Source organism: Diceros bicornis, chromosome 27, assembly GCF_020826845.1.
Source record: "Diceros bicornis minor isolate mBicDic1 chromosome 27, mDicBic1.mat.cur, whole genome shotgun sequence".
Lineage (NCBI taxonomy): Eukaryota > Metazoa > Chordata > Mammalia > Perissodactyla > Rhinocerotidae > Diceros > Diceros bicornis.
This window is the reverse complement of record NC_080766.1, coordinates 18,997,252-19,025,073: the sequence shown is the minus strand read 5'-3', so window position 1 is coordinate 19,025,073 and position 27,822 is coordinate 18,997,252. Positions and strand designations below refer to the sequence as shown.

The following is a 27,822-nucleotide window of genomic DNA, read 5'->3' as shown; positions in this document are numbered from 1 at the left end:
CAGACTTAACCTCCCTAAGGAGTAATTTGTAAGTTTAAAAGGAGTGGTTTTTTCCCCAAACCCAAATGAGTCTCTAATCAGTAGAATGTGTTGGAGGAAGTGAGCAAAACCCTGGCTTGAATGTTGGTAACTTGTGGCTTCAATTTAACTATGTTTGAATCAGAAATCTGTATTTTATTAGGCTAAACCTTTTCTAACTTTGAAATTCCTTTATTTTTCTTTACTTTCTCCTTAGCTCTTAGTAAGGTTTTTTCAAGTTTTGGCTTTTCTTTGTTAAGCAAGGAGCAAGATGGGAAAGGAGTTTTTGTCCATTTCTGGGTGTTACAGCAAGGAGACAACTGTGTGCCCCTGGAGGCTGAAGTAAAGACAAAAGAGAACCAAGAAGGAGGTGTAAATACCGAGAAGAGAGAAATCACTAATACAGGTGTGCTTTTTTGCCTGTGATAATCTCTGTCTTAGTCCATTTAGGCTACTATAACAGAATACCATAGACTGGGTGGCTTATAAATAACAGAAATTTATTTCTCACAGTTCTACAGTCTGAGAAGATCAAGATCAAAGTGCCAGCAGATTCAGTGTCTGGCGAAGGCCAGCTTCATGGTTCATAGATGGCCGTCTTTTTGTGGTCTGTGTCCTCACATGGTGGAAAGGAGTGAGGGATGTCTCTGGGGGCTCTTTGATAAGGACACTAATCCCATTCGTGAGGGTTCCACCCTCGTGACCTACTCGCCTTCCAAAGGTCCTACCTCCTAATGCTATCACATTGGGAATTAGGTTTCAATATACAAAGTTTGGAGGGCACAGTCTATAGCAATCTCCTATATAGACTTTTCTCTTCCCTTCACAGAGTTTCTGTGTATTTATTTTTAAAACCTAGCTCTGTAATACTATTTTAAGAAGCTGGCTGTGTAGTCTTGCTAAAATAGAAACTCCAAGATTAGGGCTCAAATTCTGCGTATTTATCAAGCTCTTTTGATGATGAGCAAAGCATGCTCTACACGATACAATGAAGTAAAACTCTACTCTGAATTAGTCTTATTTTGTTTTTGCATTTCCATCAAACTCTGAGAGTCGGAAAGGATTCAACTTGAAGAATATAAGACTTCAGTTATTTTGTGAGGGCTAGGAATTTCCCAAACAAAAAATATCTGAACTGTTTTATCACTGATAGAAAAATTTCCAACAGTTGATTTTTGGAATTGTTGGAAATGATTAATTTTTCCAATGTTCTTACAAATGATAAAGACAAGGAAATATTAAGTTCAAACAACTCACAACTTAATTAACTAGCTAGCTATCTGTTGTGACCTATCAGACATAGGAAACCTGAGATTACAGTGCCTCATATATAGTGGATCCTCACCAAATATTTGCTGACTGATGAGAAAAAGAGGAACATTTTATAAGGAGAAAGAGCAGACAATATTGAGTTATATGGTCACGAAAAACAACCAATTTATAATTTGGTTCCGAACTTCCCAGAAATGTTGCAATGTGTTGCCTCTTAGTAGCTTCCTGACGTATAACTCTACTTCCTTTTTTTTTTGTTTTTTGAGGTATAATTTTTACACAGTGGAATACACTAATCTTGAGTGTAGAGGTTATGACAAATGCATATACTTCTAGAGTGTATAAACAAATGCATACATCTCTTTTACCCACACTCCTATCAAGATAGAACATTTCCATGAGCCCCAGAAACTTACTTCTTTTGCCTTCTCTGTCAATTAATCCCTCAGAGGTAATTATTGTCTGATTTCTATCATGATGCTTTAGTTTTGTCTGTTCTAGAAATTTATATAAATGGAATATTTTTTGGAATCATCCAAGTTCTTGAGTGTATCAATAGATCATTCTTTTTATTACTGAGTAGTATTCCATTGTGTGAATACAGTACATATATTTTACTGTTGATGAATATCTGTATTGTTTCCAGCTTTGAGCTATTATGAATAAAGCTCCTTTGAACATTCTTCTAGAAATCTTTTTTTGACGTATGTCTTCATCTACTTGGGCAAATACCAAGGAAAGGAATTGCTAAATCAAAGGATAGATATGTGTTTAACTTTATAAGAAATAGCCAGTTTTCCACCAGCAATGGAAGAATTTTGGTTGCTCCAAAAAAGTCAATATTTTAGGCTGTCAAACACTTTAATTATAACCATTCTAGTTTGTGAAGTGATATCTCATTGTGGTTTGAATTTGCATTTTCTCGACGACTAATGATACAGAGCACTTTGTATGTATTTATTTGCCTTTTGTATATCTTCCTTTGTGAGGTGTTTCTTCAAGTCTTATGCCCATTTTTAAAATTTTGGTTCTTTTATTGCTGTTACTGAATTGTAAGAGGTTTTTGTATGTTCTGGATACAATTCCTTTGCCAGATACATGTGTTCTGAATATTTTCCCCAGAATGTGGCTTGCCTTTTTACTTTTTTAACAGGTGATTTTGAAGGAGCAACTGTTCTAATTTTGCTGGAATCTAATTTATCTTTTTTTTTTTCTTTTTGTGGTTCATGCATTTTGTGTACTACCTAACAAACTGAAAGGGCTTGGAGAAGTTCTCCAACAATTTCTTCTATAAGCTTTATGATTTGGGTGTGTACTTAGATCTACGATCCATCTCGAATTAACTTTTTTGTATGAAGTAAGGTAATGGTGTAGGGACCAATCGTCACTTTTTTCCATGTGAATGTCTGCCTGTTTTAGCACCATTTGGTAGGAAGATTTTTGTTCTCCATTAAATTGCTTTAGTGACTTTGTAAAAAATTAACTAATTAATTAATACATATTGGGTCTATTTCTCAACTCTCTGTTTAGTTTCATTGAATATATTTTTTCATCCTTATGCCAATCTAAATTATTTTGATTAACGTACATTATTCTGTCAGTTGAAGTCAAGTAATGTAAATCCTCCAAATTTGTCTTTGTCAAGATCGTTTTAGACCATCTAGATACTTATTAGTTACATATACAATTTAGAATCACCTTGTCAAATTCTACAAAAATGAAAAATTGCAAAAATTTTTAATGGGATCATATTGAATTCTAAAGGACACTTTTGGATATTTGACATCTTAGCAATATTGAGCTTTGCAATTTATAAATATATATTTCCACTTGTTTAGGTATTCTTTAATTTATTTTCAGGGAAGTTTTTGCAGTCTTCTGTGTGTAAGTGTTACAGGTAAGACTCTGAGACAGATTAGCTTGCAGGAAGTTTATTGCAGAGTGCTCTCTTGGGATAAATACCTACCTATGGTGAAAGCGATGGAAATGGAATTAGTTAGAAGGAGAAGTTGGGCTAAAACGCAGTCACAACAAAGGCATCAGCTGATTCTAATGGGACTATTAAAATCTAGGATAGACCTTCAAATTTGTCCTGAAATAGAGCAAGGTGATTGGACTTTTATGGCCCTGTTTCAATCAGTTGTTGGTTTCAGGTTGCAGTAGGAGGAGGTGTAGCCTTAGATGAAGTGGCTCTCTTTAGCTGAGAGTAATCTGCAGAGAGGGCTCACATCTGAGAGCTATCTGCCAACAACACTTCCAGCAGCTAGGAGAATAATTCCTTCAGTATTAAGGGGCCAGGGTGCTGGGTTGCACAGGACTGTGTTCACTATATTTCATCCTTTATGTGACTTGGATCCACTTGATTCATAAAATTTCTAGGAACAGATCCATCAGGACTCTGATGGGCCTCATTTCCCAGAGGAAATGTGTAAAAGGGAGTTTAGTGGGATTAACTATGGCCTCTCCCACTGAAGCCAGTCTCTTGGCCACAACTGATAGTCGTCATCTCTATCCTCCACTCTCCATTCAAGATTCCCCTCACCTTTAGCTAGCAACAACTCGTTTAGGGGGTTTATTTGGTGACAGAGGAAGAACCTCATACCTGAAGGTACTGAAAGCCTGGTTACCATGCCATTCTTGGGATGTGGCTGCTACACTCATTCATTAACTGATTACATTGTGCAAAGGGGGCACCAAAAATTTTCAGGTATGTCATCTGAGTGCCAAACTTATTCCTCCGTTGTGTAACCGCAGCTCTATCTCCTTGTGATAATCAGGGACAATTACCCCTTTAGGTCAGTGACTTCTCGGTGTTTCTGCTGGTTTCTTGGCATGAGTTCAGAGGGCATGGGCATTATCCAGAAAATAAAATCTATTGAGACTCTTGCTGGCACCAATTGGAAAAGTTAACCATTTGGATAACCAGGATCTCCCAAGACCTTTGCAGAGTTCAGTGTTGCAAGGACCAGAAACATGGGTTAAGAAAAGTGATGGTCAACAGGTAAACACTTTTACATCTTGATTTCTGAACTTATGATTTCTATTAATTGAAGACATAGCACCATGTATTGGTTGTGAATTAAGAGTATATATTGCATTCTTGAGGGTGGTACTTATCTTCACATAATAACATATCTGAGCTGGTTCTTCAGTTGTAACTTCAATAAGCCACTCTATTGGAAAGCCAGTCTGGCAGCTTCTGGGTGGTGGTGTATGCATCAGGACCAGTGGATCCCATTGTGTTCAGGTTGCCATATGACTTGCAGTAAAATGAGTTTCTTGGTTTCATGCAATGTTTGTGCTTGTAGATATAATACTCTGTAAGCACTTGGATATTGGTGCTGGCTGAGATCCTGTCAAGCAGAAAAGGCAAAGCTATACAGAATATGTGTCAATTTCAGTCAAGATGAATCACTGTCAGGGTGAAGGGGGTCTAATGTCAAATGGACGCTAAGTAGCTGTTTGGTCTCCTCCCAGAGTGGTGCTGTATTGGCGGCTGAGCATTGTTCTGTGTTTCTGGCAGATTGGATACTATCTGTCTGTTAACTGCAGTGTCTAGTCTACTTGCATTTAATATAATTATGATTATGATTGGGTTTAAGTTTTCATCTTGTTATTTATTTTCTATGGTATTATTTGTTCCTTATTTCTTTTTTCCCATTGTTTGGTATCAGGAGTTTGCTGCTTCATTAAATAAATTGCCTTCTGTTGGATTATTCAAGTACTTTTAGAAATCCACTTTATCTCCTATATTATATAATTAAATATACCTTCATTTATTTTTATTTTAAAAGATACATCTTTAACTTATCGCTATCTATCTCAAAGTAATACTCTATTACCTCTTATATAATGTAAGAATCTGATGACAATATACTTCCCCTCACCCCTCTTCTATTTTTGTGCTATTGTTTCATACCATTTACTTCTAAATATGTTATAAACTTCAAAATACATTGTTATTACTATTTATTTGAAACAGTCAACTGTCTTTTAAAAATAAAGTATAAAAGCATATTTAATATTTAACAACATATTAATCATTCCTATTCTTTGTTCACTCAGATAAATTTGAGTTTCTGTAAGGTATCTGTTCCTTCAAAAGAACTTTCTTTAACATTGACTGAATTTTAAGTCTGCTTGTGAAAAATTCTCTCAGCATTTGTTTAAGAAAAATGTTTTCTTATTTTCTCTTTATTTTTGAAGAATTTTTTTGTGCAATACATTGAATTCTAGATTGATATTTTTTTATTTCAGCATTTAAAAATGTTGTTCCATTGTCTTCTGTGATGTATAGCTTTCTATTTAAAAAGTCAGTAGTTTCTCTTGTTATATGTTTTTCCTGTATATGTGTCTTTTTTCATTTTGCCACTTTTAAGATATTTCTATTTATCTTTGAGTTTTAGCCACTTGACAATGATATGCCTAAGTGTGATTTTCTTTGTGTTTATCCCAATTGTGGTTCTTTAACTTTGTTGGATATGTGGGCTGATATTTTTGAAAACATTTTTGTGCATATATACCTGTGCTTGATATTGACCAATAGATCACTGAGGCCTTTTTGTTTTCATCCTTTTACAGTTTATGCTTTAGTTTGATAGTTTTTATGGCTTGTCTTGAACTCACTGATATTTTCTCTGGCCGTGCCCAAGCTGTGATTCTTTTTTTTCATTTCAGATATTATACTTTTTAGTTTTAGGACATCTTTTTTATAGTTGTAATTTCTCTACTAAGTTTTTCTGTTTATTATATCCATATTGTCCTTTAAATCCTTGAACATATTTATCATAGGTACGTCAGTGTCCTTGTCTCATGATTGCACTATCTGTGTCATCTCAATATCTGTATCTATTGACTGTCTATTCTTTATTTTTATCTGTTTATTCACATGTCTAGCATTTTTTGTTTGTATACCGGACACTGTGTTTGTTACATTCCTGAAATCCAAATTATGTAGTCTCTTTTAAAACACATTAGGTTTTGTTCTGGCAAGTGATTAATTTACTCACAGATAAGCTTGGTCCTGTTAAGGCTTGGGTATGTCTATAATAGCCCTACTTCCAAAACTTGGTCTTTCTGAAGTCTGAGATGAAAGTTCGTGGTTTTTCAGTGAGGTTTATCTCCCCTGACTGGTTAGAACTTTAGTACTCTCAGCACTGAGAAGCCTCTAGAATTGTCATTTAGCTTCCATTCAGATCTCTTTCAGACCCCGTGATGTCACACCCTGTGCCAATACAACTTAGCATTTCATAAAATAATCAAGAAAGACCCCATGCAGTTTTCTGGATTTTCTTCTCTATGTATGTCTTTCCTCCTCCATATCCTGTCTCATAAATTTCGGCCACGTCAGCAGCCCCCAATCCTCCTTATTTCTGTTGGTCTACCCAACAATACTGTTGCTCTATGTTTGCCTTCACTTCTCTATGGCTCAGTTTGAAAAGTGTCCGAAGATAGGAAGCTGGAGTAAATAGAGGGTTCACCTAGCATGTGTTCCTTTTTTTAAGGATCACAGTTCTGCGCTATCTGTGCATGACAACATCATTTTATAGTTGTTTATGATGGGAGAGTAAGTCAACACTTCTTGTTCCATATTGGCTGTAATCACAATTTCTCTCCTTCCTCTGTAAAAACAAACAGTTACCTTTGCATTGTGGCTTATTCTTTTTAGAGAACTTTCATACATTATCTTATTTTGTTCTCAAAACGTTATCAAATGAGTTAGAACTCATGATGATAATCAGGAAAGAAGGGAAATTTTAAATTCCATATTTCTGATAAGAATATTAAGCTTCAAGAGGAGTAAGTGATTTTAGCCTAAACCATCTGGATTGGTAACCAGTTTTCTAATTTTTATTTCAGTACTCTTTCCACATGCGATACTGTCTCAAGGAAAAACAAAATTCTTTACTCTTTAAGTATATGTTTTCTGAGTTTTTATTTTTGTGTTTTGTTTGAGCGTATGCATTTTTTTTTTTACAAGTTACAATTTATCAACAATCTAGATGTTTTATCATTTTTTTCCTTAGGTTTTTCCTTTTATGGTTTTGCTTCTTTTACACAATCTAAAAATTCAACATTAGAGATGTTCATTTTAATGACTGACCTTATTGGCGAACTATATGAAAACATAAATGACCACTAGTTTTATTTTAATTAAAATTTTGATGTGGATGTTAAAAATACCAACATAATTTTAGATTTTTGTAATGTAATTATAATGTCCAGAGAAAGACATTTCATTCACCCTGTTCTGATCATAAACTTACAACAGTTGTAATTTAGTATTAATATGGTTATCTCTACCACAATCTCAGCACCATCTTGACTCCAAGCCTCCTAAGGCAGGTAAAGCCTATTTGTCTTGTTTAACCACTAGTCTCTACTACAATAGCTGGTTTATAATAGGTACTCGTTAAATCTTTACTGAAAGAGTGAACCATGAATGCTGATTAGTTTATATCTAGAACTTTGAATTCAATTCTAAGGCTCACAATTTAAGAAGGTAATGACAAATTAGATGAAACAGAGGGAAGAATGGCCTGGGTGGTGAAGGGTATAAAAAATGGTTGAAATTGGAGATGTTAAACTGAAAAGAGACCCCTAAGAGAGCATATAATGACTGCTTTAAAATATCTGAAGTTATCTTATGTAGTTTGGGGATAGACTTTCTTTGTCTATCACTAGGCCTAATGGGTGATATTTCAGAGAGACAATTTTCAACTCAGTATAGGTAGGAATTCTCTACATAAAGGTATATGATTGGAATGAAAGGCTTAAAGGATATAGTCAGACCCGTGCCTTTTCTTGGTTCTAGAGGCTGAATTTGTTTGTTGGAAAACATAGAAGGAATTTTTGCATTGTCTTGGATAACAGACCAAGTAAGCTTTAAGTTTAATTCCTAATCAAATTTATAAAAATATGATTCCATTGCTCAACAAATATTTATTGAGGTCCCAGTATATGCAAACTCCCTAGGAAAGCATTTTATACATAGAGAGAGCTTATTTTCAAACTCTTACTTCACAAGAGATTCAGAAATTCTTTTCCCTCTGCCTTGTTTGGAATTGTGGCTTCCTTTGAGAGATGTTATTGCTAGAAGTGTTTGATGCATGCAAGTACATGCATATGTGCACACACACACACACACACACACAGAGAAAAAAAAGAACAAAGAAAGCTCAAGAACAACTGTTGACCTGGCATGTTCTTTGCAGAAAATTAGAGTAATTATATTTTCAAAGGATTGTCAAGATTTCAGAAAATAAATTATTAGGGCAAAAGATCATTGAAACAGAGATCATGAGAAGCACAAACACTTAGGTAAGGAAGAATTGCTCCTTGTGACTTAAGCTAAGAAAACTCCAAATAACATGTTTAGGATCAATTTTAAAAATATAATCTTTCTAAAAGTTTTCCTTCCTCTGGTATGCTTTGCAAACAATTCATGGGGAAACCAAATTGCTCCTTGAACTGCCCTTAAAAAGTAAGCAGCATAATTTAATACAAAATTACCTATATGTTTGAAAATGGTGACACTAAGAAATTTGAACTTTCTCAACCTCACCATCTTATGAGTATCCGTGAGCTCATATACATGTCTAAATCAAAAGGAAGGATGATTACCCTCATCTACTAATACCGCACGTGCTTTAACTTCCTGCAAAGACTCTGGACTCATATATGTTAGTCTCTAAGGGTCTCTCGAATGTTCAAAAGTAAGCACACATAGAGGGACATAACTGGATAATGCCAAAAACTGCTCTCTGTGGCATAGTCCTTCCTCGCTGCTGTGGCCACTGTCTGAGGCTGAGTGTCCTCAGATCTGGAATATTCTGCCACTTCTCCTTGCCCCTATTTTGGCCAGAGCAATTTATCCTCTGATGACTGCTCCAATTCCATCAGTCACAGAGGGTGTACTTGCTGCTCCCTGGGTGTGGTGGACACTTTCATTGCTATATACTACCCAGATCCAGCATCTTCTTTCTGATGGCTGCCTCCACTCTGCCAGCAAAGCTGCCACTATCATTCCTCTTCTTGGTGTAGCATGCACTGGCATGACTTGTTTTCCATTTCAGAGCATGGTAGTCTCTCTTGTTGCTCTGCTGGGCAGAGACATTCTCTTTTAGTGGTTCCTTGAGCTCCATGGAATCCCAAAGCTATGTGGAGATTATGGAGGGGATTATAGAGAAAAGTTCCCTCCTTTTTGTGAGGTTCAAACACAGTGTTTCTTGGGTACTGGTATGTGACAGAGTTAAAATCCACCCTTTTAGTATACTTTTAGGCTTCTCTCTCCCTAACATATGGATGTGCATGCAAGGGCCTGGACTGGCATCAGATTTTTACAGGAGCCATCACACTATACTGAGAATCTCTAGTCCCTTCCAACAACTAAGGTCTTATAAGTAGGTCAAACTCATAGTTCCAGGATCCAATTTACTTCAAGAATAGATCTTTCCTAGGAGGATTTTCACTCTTCATGCAAATAGATGCTTTTCAGTTTTGTTCCATTTACAATCTCCCAAATGTTCAGTTATGTCTAAATGTCCAGGAGTAAACACAATACAGATATACACTGTAAGGCAGGGTACAGGATACAGTAGCACTTTTGGAAGAATCTCTGATGTTTGGAAATCATTAGTAGAGTACTTGAATTTCCTGGTATACATTTTAGAAATAATCTATAGAGCATACATGAAGCTCAAAGGAAAGATTTCATGCTACGGAAAAATCAAATTACTAGGGATTGACTGTATAAAAGTAATCATAGGCTGACCTTACATTTTTTCCTTCTTTCTAGAATATCTGCAGTGTTTTCTCATTACTCTCTAAAGCAAATACTGATTGGATAAAGAAGGTGTTGTCTGCTTACCTTTTGTGATTCCTGTAATATACTCACTTTTGGGGAAGATAATCTTGGAATCACTGACTGCCGATGCCATGTGTGAATCATCGCACTAGGAGATATGAATCTGATCTTTGATTAAATGATTTTCCCTCTGTAAAATTTGAACATACTGCATCTTGATAACACCTTTTTTAAAGTAAGCAAAACTTGTATTCATTATTGGGAGATTTTATGAGTGGAATTATAGTTTGGATTCATTCAGTCTCTCTCTCTATATATATATATGTATAATTCAAACATAGTATTATTATTTTTTCAGATACTCTGTTGGCCTTTCTGGACATAAACACATCAAGAGGTTTCAGGCTAGGCACAATCAGAAAACTTGACTTCATAAAGTTCTCAAATGTGGCTGTTGGAGAAGACATGGAATTTAGATAGTCATATTCTTGTTTCACTCAGGGACATATTGGGTAGGGCACAGTGTTTCCAGTGTTTCCTGATTCATTGATAATCTCTTTCCATGTCTTATTTTATGAAGTATGAATGATATCCAAGTGCTACAGATTGAATGTTTGTATCCCCCAAAACTCATATGTTGAAACCTCATCCCCAATGTGATGGTGTTAGGAGGTGGGGACTTTGGGAGCTGATTAGATCATGTGGGTGGAGCCTTCATGAAGGGGATTAATGCCCTTATAAAAGAGACCCCAGAGAGCTCGCTAGCTCTCTTTCCACCATGTGAGGACACAACAAGAAGACATCTGTCTATGAATCAGGAAGCCAGCTCTCACCAGACACTGAAACTGCCAGTGTCTTGATCTTGGACTTCCTAGCCTCCAGAACTGTGAGAAATAAATGTTGTTTAAGCCACCCAGTCTATGATATTTTTGTTATAACAGCCCAAACAGACTAAGACACCAAGTTTCTCTAAGACTCTTACCACAGGGACTACATTCTCGCCCCTGAATAAAATTTGCTGTTGATTGTTTTTTTGCAGTCTTCTCTTCTCACTTTCTTCTCTGTGATTGTGCCACCCTGCTTGAATTTGATATACTCTCTGTATCTGCATCTCCTATTATTGCCTTTTCTCTCCCCACTGCTTGCCCCACAACTTTGGGGCAAAAATAACAACATTTGCTCTAATGTAAAGGGCTACTCTGGAGAAGAGGCATAAAGAGCATATACCTTGCCATAGTCATTAGGGCTGTTCACAGATTTCTGGTTTATTTCTCCTTCCTGGTCAACAGGAAGGTTGTACTTCTCTACACTTTTGGAAATTAAGAGTGGCCATATTGTTTTACTTTGCCCAATAATATGTGAGTGGAAATGATGTATGTCATTTCTTGGCAGAAATTTAAAGAAGCTATGTGTTTTGCCGTATTCTCCCTTTTCCTGCCTTAGCCACATGAGATCACGTGTTGAGATGGAGGCTCTATCAACCTGTAACATGAATGACTATGATAAGCAGAGTCCCCATGCTAACCTGCAAGGCATGGGCAAGGTGAGTAAAAAATAGACTTTTGTTATGAAAAGCCACTGAGATTTGAGTGTGCTTGTTAGTGCACAGCCTCACCTATCCTGCTTAGTATACTCATTTATGTCAATTAAAAAGTTAGTTTCTTGGCATATGATCCCATTTAATTTATAATCACTTATTGAAATCATCTGTGCATAAGTAACAGCCCTACGTATTTATTTGGGATGCAGATATAGAAATCAGCAAGACTCAGTCATTGCTCTCAAGATGCTCAGAATTTATTCCCATGAGACTTTTATCCTTAATAGCAGGGTAGAGGTCATGTTATGCTGGGCAATTCTGAATGTTGGAGAAATAAGTATAAGAATTATCAAGGGTAGAGTATTCCCTTCTGTGTGGGGGGCGGGGAGGTGAGGGGGGAAGGGAGGAGGTGTTTTTCCAGCAAACAACTCCCTAAGTGCAAAGCATAGGAAATGCATATTCAAATGGTTCAATATCCAAGGCCTTTAAACCAAAGAAACAAGGCAGGAAGTGGTAGAAGATGATGACAATAGAGAATCCCCAGGGGAAGAATAAGGCTGAGGATACATAGGGGAGCCTCTTAATTTGCTTCAGCCTGCAATTGGGGTTCAGTGCAAATGTAGGTGTAAAAAGAGATCTGGGATGGGAACTCCAGGTGAAAACAGTTCCCGGACCCAAGTGGAGAGTGGGCATCCAACCAAATTCCTACAGTTCATGAAACCAATGTAAAAAACAAAGGTTTTATCCTGGTACTGCCATTTCCTTGTTATGTAAATTTGAGCCTGTTACATAGCTTCTATGTGCTTTAATTCTTTAATCTGTACAATAAGAATAATTTAATTCAGTGTCTACCTCATAATTGTAATGTGAGCATTAAATGAGTTATTCTCTATAAAGTTTGTACAATAGTGTCTGACAGATAGTAAATGCTTAGCAAAAGTAAACTATCATTTTTATTATGGCTACCATTATGTAATTATCTTTTCCCTGGAGTTCCCAGCAGTGAGTATATTGATTCACAAAATTGGAGGGATTCCATTAAAAACAAACATGTAAAATAATACTGAAACCTGGCTGATTTGGTTGAACAAACATGCAATGTTAAGCCTAGTAATTAAATAATTATTTTTCTTTATTTACTTTGGTGTCTACTTTCATTATTTGGGTTATATGAAAGTATATATTTGGCTTTCATAAGAGAACATTAGCAATTCTCTCTCGAGGGAAAAGAAGAGCTTTTGGTGAAGCCTTTACCAACAGTTGCTTTTTCTGATTTTTATTCCTTCCTTTTTAATCCATTATGCTTTTTTATTATTCATTGAGTACAATTTGGTTAAAATTCTTTCTCCTTCCTCCCACTTACTTCCAAAAATGCATTTGCTATTAAACTCATTTTGTAAATGTGATACATTGATATGAGTTTCTTTCACATTTTTATGATGCTGACACCAGCAAATGCTAAGAGATTTGAAACTGTTAAGGTTTTATGTGACTTTGATGACAGATATTTTTAAGGCTTTCTTTCCTGTTATATGACTTGAGCAGTGGTACCTCTTGTTTTCACAATGTATAAAATGACTTTCTTACAATGTTGAGAAGAAGAAACAGTGATTAGAAAGATTAAGCAGACACCCTGGCTCTAAGAAATGAAGACAAAAGAAAATGAAATGTACAACTTAGACTTAGCCAAGGGTATTTCAAGGCTCATGTCTGTTTTTGTCAATGATTATTTGGGTAATAAATACTTTATCTTCTTTTATAACAAAGCCAGGCCTGCTTCTGAGTCAGACATTCTGATAAACAATGAAGAAGTATTTTTAAATATTCTTTGCTCTCTTAAGGATTGTAAAAAGGAAAGTGACATCTGAATCTTTGCATATGTTTAGGTTGAAGTCATACTACAGAAGACTAGTATTTGAAAGAAGAAGGAACTATTATAAAAGGAGGCAGATGGGTAGACAATTATTGGGAATGGGTAGAGGCTAGCTAATTTGTGCAAAATAAAAACACTAATATTTAGCAGTGATATGTATATTTTCAAAACTGTATCATCCTATGCCTATCCTGTCTCTTCTTCCTAAATATTAGGCATGCACTTTTGTTTATGTGACTATTTAAAATTCTCTCATTTATTTACATGAATCCTCATCCCCTCCCCCACCTTTTTTTTTTCCCAATCCACTCAGATGTGCTGCATGCCTGTGAATTATACCCCAAGTGTGACAGACGATGACTATTTGGAGGATGCCAAGTAGCAGTTGCCCTAGCAACAATAACCAGGGGATGCTTCTCAGAACTTCTACCTCCTCTCTTCCCCATCATTTTCCCTGTTTTGAGAGTTAGATAACATGGTTACCAGAATTAGTCGAAGAGGGTTCCCACCCCCACCCCCCACCTAGCATAATGAAAGAGAGAAAACTTAGAAATGTCTGCCTTTTTCTTACTATCAGGGGCAATTCAGCATATCTCTGCAGTCAAGACGGAAAGGAGGGCGACTCTTAGAGGGAAAGAGCTGTGCGCTCTCATCCTAATAAATGCTTGGTGGTGGGAGAATTAATTGTCAGAACTGCTACTGCGAACCACTTGTGAGGAATGAAAAAAATCCTTGTTGAATTTCCACACGTGGGCTAAAAGAACAGTATGTAAATTGGATTGCAAGATGCTATGTGCTGTGAGTGGAAATTTCTGGTCTCTTCTGAATCTGATATGGCAGATTTAATGTTACTTTCTTAAAAAAAATGAAAGTGTAATCTAGACAGGGAGATGGAAATTTTCTTTAATTACCTATGACTTTATTGATATGTACATCCCCTCCCCCAAATAAATATTCAGATTAAAGCAGAGAACGAAGTTTAAGGGAAATTCTATGTGCTAAGAGCAGAGTGGATTTCTGTGAAGCAAAAGAAGCCTAAGCTTGAGGGTCTCACACCTACAAGGGCCCCTTCCAAGGCCCTGAATCTAAATTTGCATTTGTAAATATATTACTATTATTCTTAAAAAGCCGCTCTGATTATATACACTTTGAGCTCCACAGATTCTGGATCCACCCCTCAAGAAAGGGGTGAAATATAAGAGATTTATTTGATCATATATTATTGCTATTGTATCACTTTTTTATGACATTCAGATTTCTTACCTTGTAGTTCTATTTTGAATATTCGTGTCTGTTTTTACTATTTTTCCTCTTGCTTTGGGGGATATTATTGATTTTCCATTAATCTTAAGCTTACACATGTTTAAACAATAATAAAAAATGTATAGTTTGCATGCATCATTGTACTTTCAAAACTAGTTAATAAAATTTTGAGTAGAAATGAAATGGTCGATAGTAGAAAATAAATAGAAGAGATCAAGACATTTTAAAATAGTGAATTTATCTGCTAACCATGTCATTTAGAGTCTATTCTATGTAATTTCTGTGGGAAACATCAAATTTCTGACTGGAAGAAGTTTTTGTATAATCTTAACAATAAATATAATTAAATAGGTGCTTAATGTAGGTTTCTTTAGAATTCCTTTTCCATATCTTTTGAGTGAGTAGTTTTCATCATATATATGCCAATAATATTTGAAAGGTATGTCCCACCATACTTTGGGGGTTTATATCAAATAAACAATATTTTATAAATAATACACTAGAAATTTTTAGTAATTATTTAAACCCAATACTTTATTGTAACTTGAAGAATTTTGAAAGGTATAGTAAAACTGAAAAGTCTTTTTACTCCTACTAATTACATTTATCACCATTTACCTTTTATGGAAATTTCCAGTTCCTCCATTGAAATGTATTCTCTTGAGAACAGGGTTTATATTTTAATTTTATATCCCAAGAACACAGTACCTTGAACTTAATAGATTCTAATGTGTGTTTTTTTAGTTGGATCTGACATAGTCAATGAATTTTTCAAGAACTTTTCTCTCATAACTTCTCTATAACTTATAGAGCTGGTAATGTAAATCCCATAGTAGACACTACTGGGAATTTTTATCTTTACAAAAATATTTAAATATTTTAAAACCGATATATTCACATAATTCAAAATTAAAAAGATACAAAAGGAAAAAGTACATCGAAAAAATTCTCCCTCCCACTCCACTTTCAGAGATATTTTAGGCATATACACACAAAAATATTCACATTCTTTTTTGCATAGTATGCAACTGTATAGAGTCTCAATTGTTTTCAGTTAACACTCTTGTAGAATGCTCCATATCTGCAAACTAACAAACAAAAAACTGTGTTCTCATTCTATGTTATGGCTACATTGCATTCTAATTTATATATGTATAGTTTAATTTATTAAACTGGAATTTTGTTGATGGATGTTTAGCTGTTTTTCAATTTTGCTTACTACAAACACATTGCAATGAATTATCTTGTACATGACACCATTTTGTACAAATAAGAAAAAATTTATAGGCCGTATTCCTATTTCTGAACTGAGTCAAAAGATATATGTTTTTATATATTGATAGATATTGCCAGATTACTTTCCATATAACATGAATTGATTTACATTCACAATCAAAATACCCCTTTCCTTCATTCTTACTTGTAAAATGTGCTATTCAATCTTTGTTAATAAAGCAGGTTAAAAACACTGTCACTGTAGTTTTAATTTATATTTCTTTTCTATTTTTGAAGTTTAGACTTTTTTCATACATTTAAGAACATTTGAATTTCTTTTCACTTTATCAGAATACTGTTTATCTCCTTCTTGCACTCAATACAATGTGTAAGTATTTTATTTATTTACTTGTGTCCTTGGTCATCATTTGTCTCTTCGATTATTGTATACGCTTCTTAAAGGTCAACGCTTGGCTTTCTTGTTCATCATTGACTCATTAGCTCCCAGCACACCTTCCCCCACAGGCATTCAGAAAATATTTGTTGAACAAATGGTTTAGTGGAGTAATGTGAGTCACCAGGAGGCCTCTAGTGTGCTGCCACAGGTCTCTGTCTTTGGTTCTGTTCCCAATTACCTCTGGGTCTCCTAAAACAATTGGTTATCCTTTAGGATTTTTGAAAGCTTGCTGAGCTATTTGAAATAGAATTGAGAAGCACAATAATTAAATCAAAGACACTCATATTTAATATTTTAGAATATGACTTCCTTATGGCTTCTCCAGAATATCTAAATTGCAATCACGGTTGAGTTTCCCATAAGGGAGAGAGTTCTCTAATGAGAATTCTAGACTAACTTAATTTTTTAGTACTATCACAGAAAAGGAAACAAAGGTGAATCTAGGAAGTAGGGAAAGAATAAATATGTTTTTTTATAGGCCTCAATATTACGTATGGGGAAATGCAAAACTTTTCTGTTAAATGATACACACAAATTTGCTATACTGAACTTTGTCATTGCATAAGAATGTAGAGTTTTCAGGAATTTATTTTAAAAATTAACTGTCTATTAAAAATTGAGCTCCAATCATAAAATGGATAATAATTTAAAACTCCTTCTTTCCACAGGGAGTATCATACCTATGCTGTATAAATTCTTTCAGCAGTTACAGATACATAGCAATTGTTGAAATGTAAGGTAGATTTGTAGTGTATTTGAGTGGCTAATATTAAAAAATGTTAAATATTACTGTATTTTTAAGCAGATTTCAACAAATAGTATCTAAAGTTTTTTTTTCATTTGAATATTAGTGGCTCTAGTGTAAAGAACGGGGCGTTTCAGGGTCTACCTAGTCTTGCTAGTCATATTAGATTATTGGAAGCCGAGAAAAAAGTCATTGTTTTCCTCTGCATTGCATCAGAGTTACAAATCTTAATAAGACCCAAAGCTTACTCTGTAGGAAGTGTTTCAGATGAGAGGGTTTAAAGGGCTTTATCTATTATATAAAAGTCTGGCTTCATTCTGAGCAGAGCCACACCTCTGATGTGTCCCATTATTAACTGATTTTGGGATTTGCACTGAGGAAATCAGAGAAAGGAGGTTGGAGATCTGGGTAGTTGGGAAAGAAGAGTCTTTGATTGCAGGGGAAGATGGAAGGGCCTTGCATTGTGGCTTGGCAAAAAAAGAGCAGGCGTAGGTGACACCCTCCAGGAGACATGCTACTTTATAACCAATTTTAAGTTTCTATTTCTGCACTGTAATTCTTTGATGCAATCCTTAAGACTTCAGTTCAGTTTGTTAAACCAATACAATCTCAAGTAAACTGCTGTAGAGAAGCCAAAGTGTGGGTATATATCCAGTCTTGGGGTGAAATTGACTAGACAGAACAGACTTAGCAAAGAGATCCAATGATGGGATGGACAGAGACAATAGCTGAAGAGTCCCAGCTCTGTAGTCAAAACTGAGAGGTGACAAGTGACAGCCTAGATATATATATGTGCAGCCCACATTGTGAGGACCTCAGCAACAGCAGATATAGGGGTCTGGACTTCCTGTAGTCGTGAAGGTAGGACTTTGATTGCAATTAAATGGTAACAAGTAAGCTCAAAAGACTGGGAAAGATGGTGAATGTACAAATGTAGCTTAAAGAAATTGTTTCTAGATATTTGTTACAAGTCCTTGGTGTAGCTCAAGGTGGTTCTTGTCTCGTATTTCAGTGCTTACATTATGCACTTTCAAAAAGTTACTGCTATACGTTCATACATTAGTATCTTCTCCCTAACCAGATTATAAACTCCTTGAAAAAGATAGGGATCAATTCTTATGCATCATGCTTATCTCTCATAATATCTAACATGGTACTGAGCCAATATTATGGTGTTCAGCATATATTTATTAAGTAGACACTGTATTGGACAATTCTTTTTAGGACTATATGGCCTATAGTCTCAAATGACTGTAATCACATAAAATAGGATCGTAACTGTGTTTTACATCTCCTTTCTTTTTGGAATGTGGAATTTTCCCTTATGATGCATTTGCTTTTTTCCTTTCATTACCATCTTCATTTAACTTTGACTGTCTCTCAGTACCACTGGATTTTCAGAATTCCTTGTAAAGAACAACATAACTTCTTCTCTTATGCTAAAATAAAATCAACAATTAATTCACATCTCAAGTCTCTGCTCATGTTTTAGGCATAATTCATGAATGCTCAAGTCCATATGTCATTTGGCTATCCAGCTATTTATACAAATATGAAGTACAAATATGTTTGAAGCTCTGAGCAGACCTGTGACCAGCTGATACTTCTAAAAATACATTTTTTTCCTCCAAAGGATCTTATTCTCAAAGTCTTATAAGTTTAACTTATATAAGTATTCTCAAAGTTATATAAGGTGAACTTGTTTCTTATGATTGTGAAAGCCTACAGATTAACAAGTGTCAGGAACAGCAGTGAAGAAATAACACACATCTCACCCCCTCTATGGGGTGGGAAGAACTGAGGAAGGGGGGAGAGGAAAAGAAAGCAATTGGTGGTACAATCCTCTGTGCACACAACCCTCTCACTGATGGAAGTTCTGAGTTTGATCAGAAATCCTGCCTGCTCCAGCCCCTGAGTTAAGAGAACAAACCACCCTGAGGATGGATGTATTATTTGCTTTTCCAATAATTTTCCAGAATAATACAACTAGTACTTCCAATCAAGCTGGGCATTTCAGGTGGTTCCATCATGGTTTTGAATAGCGAGTTCCCAGGATTGGTAGCTGAGAAAAGATCTTCTCAATAAAAAATAAAAAATAGACAGGGGAGTAGAATTAGGGCTTGGTTGTTCCCTCTGCTGCTGCTTCTGCTTATGCACAGCACGTTCCCAGAGACCGTGCAGCTGACGCACAGCAGACTTTTAGTTTTTTGTTCAGGTCTGGTTTTGATCTGCAGTGTTCAAGGATGAGCAATTCCTTTCAAGTTATTTGCAAACCTTGTCAAAGCCTGACTGCAGCATGACACTGATGACAGACTGATTATTACTTGTCTCAAAAAGCAGTGAAAGAACATATTGGCTTTCATGCAAACATCCAGCTTGTCATTAGCGTACAGTGCAAATGACAGTGGTTTTATACCGGAATCCTGGAAGCATAGGCAAAAGGAGGCATCTCTGTTTCTATTGGTTCTGGAAAGATTTCAATAAAATTTGGGGGACAATTTTTGTTAAGTGAAATTCCTACAGGCACCAAGACAAATGGTCTAGATTTGAAATTTCATTGGCTGTCTTGAGAGACATTTATTCCAGTAGACCAGATAGAAAAAAAATAAAGATATGTAAAATGAGATTAAAATATAAACTTCTTTTTCCAGTAAGGCAAATCTACTAAAACTCAGAAGAGAGTTCAGTTACAAAGTTCTGTGTGCTTGGAAGCTCTAAGTACTAAGTTTTAATAATTTCTCAATAACTCAAGGCAGAGCCAACCAGATGAATAAATCAGCTACTTGCGATGTGAATTAGACCTTGCAGTAGGTACTTATCCCTTTCAAACCACAGGAACTCAATTTCATTAAAAGAAGCATATGGGTTCTGAAATCCTTTCCAGGAATTAAAAACTCTGTAATTTCCATTTTATTCAAGAGTCATGAAACTTACCTACACGTCTACTTGATACTTAGGAGAAGTTACTGGCTGGCAACTAGGGTTATCTACAATCAGGATCTTGTATTGCCTCCTCATTTATGTTCCTTTTGCTATTTCTTGCTTCCCTTGGTAGAAAGGTAAAGGGGTGATCTCATTAGGCCAGAGTGACTCATTCACAGAAGGAACAATCACATCAATTTCTTTTAAAAAATATTAACTCTATAAAGAGATAACTTTTTTAAGGTTCACTGGAACATTTAATTGAAAAAGCTATGTATGTACATGACAAAATTTAAATCAAATGTGTAAACAAGTATTTAATAAAAGGAAAGTCTTTCCAAAATCGTCCCATTTGCAACAACATGGATGGGCCTGGAGCGTATTATGTTAAGTGAAATAAGCCAGAAAGAGAAAGACAAACACTGTATGATCTCACTCATATGTGGAATATAAACCAACACATGGACAGAGAAAACTGGACTGTGGTTACCCGGGAAGTGGGGGTGGGGGGTGGGCACAAGGGGTGAAGGGAGTCATATATGGGGTGATGGACAAACAAAAATGTACAACCCAAAATTTCACAATGTTAGAAATCATTAAAATATCAATAAAAATCAAAAAAAAAAAAAAAAAAAAGGAAAGTCTTTCACCCTCTGCAGATTCCAAATACCTTATCCAAGAGGCAATCACTGATATGCATGTAAATGTTTCTTGTCCCCAAATTTTTACATAAATTGAAGCAGAACTCAGCATAGTATTCTTAACCATGTTTTATTCTCTTAGCAATATTGGAAGCTGTGGAGATAGGACCCTAGACAGTCTTGAATACCTATCTTACTTGGGATGGCAAGATCCCAGTGATGACTGGAATTGACATTAGATTCATGTAAGTCTGATATATTTGCTCATGATTGTGCTTTAACTGGTCCATATTTAGCTCATGAATTGCTAAAAGAGATAGAGGTAATTATTCCAAGAATAAGAAACGCTATTGCTCTGACACATTTGAGTTATAGTTTGTGGTAGTCAATTCTGGGCCACAGGGAATAAAGAACACTCCACCCTCATCCTGAGCAGGACTTTAGCTGGCATTTCTCTGATCCAAAATGATCATCACCTTTCTCATCTAGCTCAATCACCATCATCCACAAAAGGGAATCTTGAAGGACAGGGGAGCTTACATCTCCAACATGGAGACTGTGGCTGAACCTCTAGCTACGTGCAACTGGCTTCGTACAATTAAAATCTCACTTCCTTTACCTAAATAAAAAGACTCAATATACTTTGCTCATTGGAGTCTGTCAGTCACCCTCACCTTTGTAATAATAATTCAGAGGCTATAGTATTAAACCATTTTCTTCCCTAATCAAGATTATAAAACATAAACTTCCAGTCCAAGATGGTGGACTCAGTATACATATGTAACTTGTCTAAGTCCCTAAATCCCATTAAAATAAGAAATAAATACTAAAAAATCATAAATACTTTTTATATCCTGAAAAGCAGAAACCAGAATCCAGAACAAGATTCTTTCTGAAATCAGAATTGCATGGTTTTGGGCCGGCCCCGTGGCTTAGTGGTTAGGCACGCGTGCTCCGCTGCTGGCGGCCCAGGTTCGGATCCCGGGCACACACGACGCACCGCTTCTCCGGCCATGCTCAGGCCGCTTCCCACATGCAGCAACTAGAAGGATGTGCAACTATGACATACAGCTATCTACTGAGGCTTTGGGGAAAAAAAAAAAGGAGGAGGATTGGCAATAGATGTTAGCTCAGAGCCGATCTTCCTCAGCAAAAAGAGGAGGATTGGCATGGATGTTAGCTCAGGGCTGATCTTCCTCACAAAAAAAAAAAAAAAAGAATTGCATGGTTTTATGTTGACGGATGTGATGGTTAATTTTATGTGTCAACTTGGCTGGGCCATGGGGTGTTCAGATATTTGGTCAAACATTATTCTGGGTGTTTCTATGTTTTTGGATGAGATTAACATTTAGATTGGTAGACTTTGAATAAAGCAAATTGCCTTCCATAATGTGGTTGGGTGTCATCCAATCAGTTGAAGGCCTATATAGAATAAAAAGACCAGCCTCTCCCAAGCAAGAGAGAATTCTGCAGCAAGAGGCCTTTGGACTTGAGCTGGAACATCAACTCTACTGGATCTCTGCCTGCTGGCCCACCCAACAGATTTTGGACTTGCCAGCCTCCATAATTGCAGGAGCCAATTTCTTATAATAAATCTCTTTTGATAGATAGATGATAGATGGATGGATAGGTAGATAGATAGATAGATAGATAGATAGATAGATAGATAGATAGATAGATAGATAGAAATACATCCTATTGGTTCTGTTTCTCTGGAGAACCCTGGCTAATATAATGGGCAGATCAAAGCAGAGTTAACTGCCATTTTAAACATGCACAGTGTAAGGTACACTGAAAGTGAGAATTGCTTTTTCCATTAAAGTTAAGAAAAGGCTTTAAGTATTGAGTTGGAAGATAGAGAATAAGAATGGGCAGTAACATCAAAGTCCAGATTTAGTAATCAAATGACAGATTAAAAATATACTTACAGTCCAACTGACGCAGTCAGCTTTGTGTATGTATATGTGTGCATGTGCATGTGTGTGTGTGTCTGCGTTATCTCTTACCTACCTGTCTACCTATCTACTATCTGTCTATCACTTATATAAAGAACTAACATTTGAAGGCTTGCTGTGTCAGGCACTGTGTTGAATATATTACATAGATCATCCCATTTAATTCTTACAACTACCCTACAAAGTAAATACTATTGTTATGTTTGTTTAACATATGAAGGTAAATTTTAACACAGCGAATTAAAAATTTAATATAGGGAATAATTTTTCCACGTTCACATAGCTAGTATGAGCTGAGATTTCTGACACCAATGCCTAGAATTATTTGGTGAAAATTACACAGCCAGTAAATGATGGAGCCGAAATTAGAATCCAGGCAGTCAAAGACTGTGCTGTTAAATCACCATGCTCTGTGAAGAATGCTTTAAAAATGACATGGAGCCAGCATATCATTAATAGCAAACCCTGATTAGGACATTACCATAAAAGAAAATTAGAAGCCAAAATCTCCCATGAACACCTTTGCAAAAAATCCTAAGCAAAATATTAGCAAACTGAATATTTACATATATTTTTTAAAACATGGTAAGTAATAACCTAATGTGGTTTATCAGAGTTGTAAAGTTGGTTTTTAATGTTAAAAAATCAATCACTGTAATTCACCACACTAACACCATAAAGGAGAAAAACAATGTAATCATCTTAATACATTTAGAAGAAGCATTCAATAAAATTCAGTATCATTTCATGACAAAAGTCCTTAGCAAATTAGAAGTAGAATGTAATTTCATTAATCTATTAAAATATATCCAGAAAATAACTTACAGTGAACATATTACTTAGTAACAAGTGTTATCTTTTCTCCAGAGGTAGAAAATAATAATTGTCACCATTTCTAATTTTATTCAGCAATGTACTAGCAGGCCTAGCCAATGCAATAAGGCAAGAAAATAAATTAAAGAGGTAGAGCTTGGAAAGAAAGTTTTAAACTGTCATTGTTTGCAGATGACATGAATATGTAATTAGAAAATCCAAAAGAATCTACAAAAATTGTTAGAATTAATGTCAGCCTAGTAATTTACAGGGTATAAAATCAATATACAAATAATTGCATTTCTATAAATTAGCAGCAAATATTAAGAAAAAAATGAATAGTGCCAGCCCCAGAGGCCTAGTGGTTAAGTCTGCTTTGGCAGCCTGGGTTCGGTTCCCAGACATGGACCTACACCACTTGTCTGTCAGTGGCCATGCTGTGGTGGTGGCTCACATACAAAAAAAAAGAGGATGATTGGCAGTGGATGTTAGCTCAGGGTGACTCTTCCTCAACAAAAAAAAAAAAAAAAAAGGGAGAAAAATGAATAAATACCATTTACAATAACACAAATAAAACCCCCAGATATTTAGAAATAATTCTAATGAAAGGTATCCAAGTTCTCTACATTGTAAATAACAAAACAGTGCTGAGAAAAAATTTTAAATCCAATAAATGGAGGGATAGAACATGTCTTTATATTGGAGGACTCAATATTATTAAAATGTAAGGTCTTCTGAAGTTGATCTGTATATTCAATGTTCTCTCAATAAAAAAACAGGATTTTTTCTTTTTTTTTAAATGGGAGAGGTGTGACTGGCCTGCTAATTCTAAAATGTGTATGGAAATGCAGAAGACCTAGAATAACAAGGCAATCTTTAAAAATTTACTGGCTAAATTGTACTAACAGAGATCAAATCTTATTGTAAAGGTGCAGTGATTAAAACAGTGTGGTGCTGATGTGAAAATAAACAAATAGGCCAATAAAACAGAACAGGATATCCAGAAAATGACCCACACATATGGTCACTTCATTTATCACGAAGATGCCACAGCAATTCAGTGCGGGAAAGATGATTGTTTTGATAAATGATTGAGTCAATTGAATATCCATTTGAAAAATAAATTAATCTGTACCTTACCTCATACCATTCATAAAATTGAATTTGCAATGGATTTTAGACATGAATGGGAAAGGCTAAAGAGCAACACTTCTAGAAGAAATCATAAGAGAACATCTTCATGATGTTGTGATAGGAGGATTTCTTAAATTGGACAAAAATTATTAGCTATAAAAGAAAAGATTAATAAATTGGACTTCATTTAAATTAGTTAATTCTATTCATTAAAAGATAACCTTAACAGTGTTAGAGTGAAACTACCAAATGGGAGAAAATAATAATTTATTTTATATATATATATAAAATCAAAGGACTCATATGCAAGATATATAAAGAATGCCAACAAATAGGTGAGAAAAAATTTTAAGCAAATTTTGAGCAAAGTGCTTGAACAGTCACTTAACCAGAGAGGATATCCAAATGACAAGTCGGCATATGAAAAAGTAGTCAGAATGATTAGTCATCAGCTAAATGCAAATTTCAGCACAACAAAATAACACAACATCCCAAGCAGAATGACTAAACTTTTACAAACCTGAAATATCAAGTGTTAATGAAGATATGAATCAAAGAGTATTCTCAAACATTATACAAATTAATATTCCAACCGATAATCACTTTGTTGGAAAATGTTTTGGTAGTATCTACCAAAGCAAAATATATGCATAACCAATTCTGCTCTGAGTTATATACACGATAGAAATGAGTGCTTATGGCAACAAAAAACATGTACAGTAATATTCCCTAACTTTATTCGTAGTAGCCCCAAACAGGAAACAACCCAATTATCCATAAGCAGGGAAATAAACAAATACATTATGATATATTTATATAATGGAATATTTAGCAGCAATGAATAACAATTACAGTGAACAGTGATAATGCAGAAGTAAGAAATTGCTTGGTAGAAGTGGGAGGGTCAGTAAGGAGAGTAAAAAGGAATTCTGGAATTCTGACTTTTCATTTACATAGTAGGGAGCAAATAGATATTTTCTGATATTGGTGAATCAATAAAAAAGGTGAGATGTAAGAATACTATTTAGAGTAATTACTAGAAAAGATTAAAAACAACTACTTAAGCGGGCATCTTATTCCTTTATTTCTTATTTTTAAACAATGTGTATGTATTGTTTCATAATGAACATTTTAAAATTATAAAACATATTTCATATTTGAGCTTACTGAATATGAATTAAAAGCTGCAGGACTGCCATTTTGCTAATGTTGATGTAAGTACAACAGGACAGTCATCAAAAATATAGCAGAAACCCAAACTCGTCCAAGTTAAGACTTCCAATAGGCCTCGGCTGAAAGTCTTCTCACCTACCAGCCTCAATAGAGACCATTCGCTGGAATCTTACACAAACAAGCATATGTATTAGTCAGTGCGTGAGATTCAGTGGGGAGGACTTGGCAGAAAGACAAAAAAGAGTCTCCAAACTTCTTTGGAAAGTGTTTTGCCACTTATCCTAAAGCTATAACTCTGCCAACTGGAGTCAGTGGGCTATTATAAATTTATATATGCATTTAATCTGCCTGGAGAATTTTTTTTACTTATATGGTACATCAACATTTCAAAACATCCTTTTAAGATACAGAATCTTCCAAGAGGAAGGCTCCTTCTATGTGAGAGGCAGCTTTCCTTCTGAGGGACAGCAATGACTAGTTTGTTTGAGTACAAAACTGACAGTTGGGAAAGTCTGAAATATAATTCTGGCTTTTCTGCTTCCTTAGGTTGGCCATACAGAATAAACACGAACCTGTTAAGCAAGCCGAATTTTGGAGGAAGTACACACACATATTAAAGAAGAGCTGGAAACTCTACTGTAATAAGGGGTAGGGAAATCCCTTGACCACTATCTGAGGGATCTTGTTTGATTAGGTCAGGATGGAAACCACTGGCAAAATTAGCTCAAAGACTTCCTGAGGCTTGGCAAAATGAAATGAGAATGAGATAAAAGGATTCTGTAGAAAAGCTACATAATTCTGTAAAATTGTTTTGCCTTTATAATCTGAAAGGAAAGAAATTTAAAATATTGCAAATGAGTGATTTTTGAAATTAATTAAAATGAATGAAACAAATTAGTGAAATAATGTTATAGCATGAAAGAAGAGTTCTTATAGAAACTCATTTTGTGGCATTCTGGAGGAGGAATCTCAGCCTTTGATAAGTCTCCTACACAGATACTGTTCCCTGTCAGATATGGCCTTCAGCCTTAGGCATCTCAGAGAGACTATGACCACTAATTGCTGGTTGAAGTACACTCTGCAAAGAGTATGACTAGTTATTTATGTGGAATACTTGCAGTCTTGTTAGTTTAACTTGCTGTAAGGGGACAAAATTCACCATAGACTGAGAAATGTTACCTCACACTGTATCTGATGGAAAATGGAAATAAAACAAAAGGACCTAAGATCTCAACAGGAAGCAACTGGGAGATTGCAGGATTAAATAGAGGATATAGTAAGTGGATACAGGTGTCACTAGAAGGATTCCAGTATTACAGAGACCTCTTTCAAATGAGCCATCTAAATCCTGGCTTGGGAACTGGTGGAATTACGAAATCAATTTATCAATTAATTAGATTATTTGTCAGGGATTCAAGCTTCTCCGAAATGGAAGCCTAGTCTCTTAAGGGATGATTAGGAAATTCAATCTTTAGTCAAATCCTTGAAGTGGTCTAGGATATTGGAACTAGAAATGAAAAATAATTGACATAATCATGTATTATTTTAGTAGTTCTAGACCTGTAACTTACAAAAGTATACCTGTGACCATTTCACAAATTCTGAAGTGAAACATCATAACTTGATTGAAGAAATGTACCAACTCAGAGAATCTTTATAACTTGTGGAAAAGGAAAATTGATTATGATGATTAAGCATGTTGTAGGCTTGCTCATATAAGCATGATTCCAAGCTCTTTGTTATGGTCCCCTTGTAACTGTGTCCATTGCAAGAGGATTCAGTAGAACATTGATACCAGGTTTGAAATATTATGCCTATCTGTGGGGTGTTGCATGACCTAAAATTCTTTGGGCTATGTTGAGCTCTTATGATTCCTTTTTTTAAACTAATCTTCATAGTGGGATTACCCCTGGGCCAAGATTTTCAATTTCCATCTTTTTCTTTTTTTTTTTTGGTGAGGAAGATTGTCCCTGAGCTAACATCCATGCCAATTTT

The 27,822-nt window shown here is 35.4% G+C and overlaps 2 long non-coding RNA genes across 2 annotated transcripts in view; both read left to right on the top strand.

The window, feature by feature from the left end:
- Positions 1-26,746, top strand: part of LOC131392778 (uncharacterized) — a 33,002-nt gene extending 6,256 nt beyond the window's left edge. Inside the window, exons 2-3 of the long non-coding RNA XR_009215769.1 lie at positions 20,895-20,997; positions 26,374-26,746. This is a non-coding gene — a long non-coding RNA (uncharacterized LOC131392778). The remainder of the gene's footprint in view (positions 1-20,894; positions 20,998-26,373) is intronic.
- On the top strand, positions 260-14,860 carry LOC131392777 (uncharacterized). Its single transcript, XR_009215768.1, has 3 exons — positions 260-424; positions 11,540-11,639; positions 13,823-14,860. It is a non-coding gene; the product is annotated as an uncharacterized LOC131392777 (long non-coding RNA).
- Positions 26,747-27,822: the final 1,076 nt, after the last annotated feature.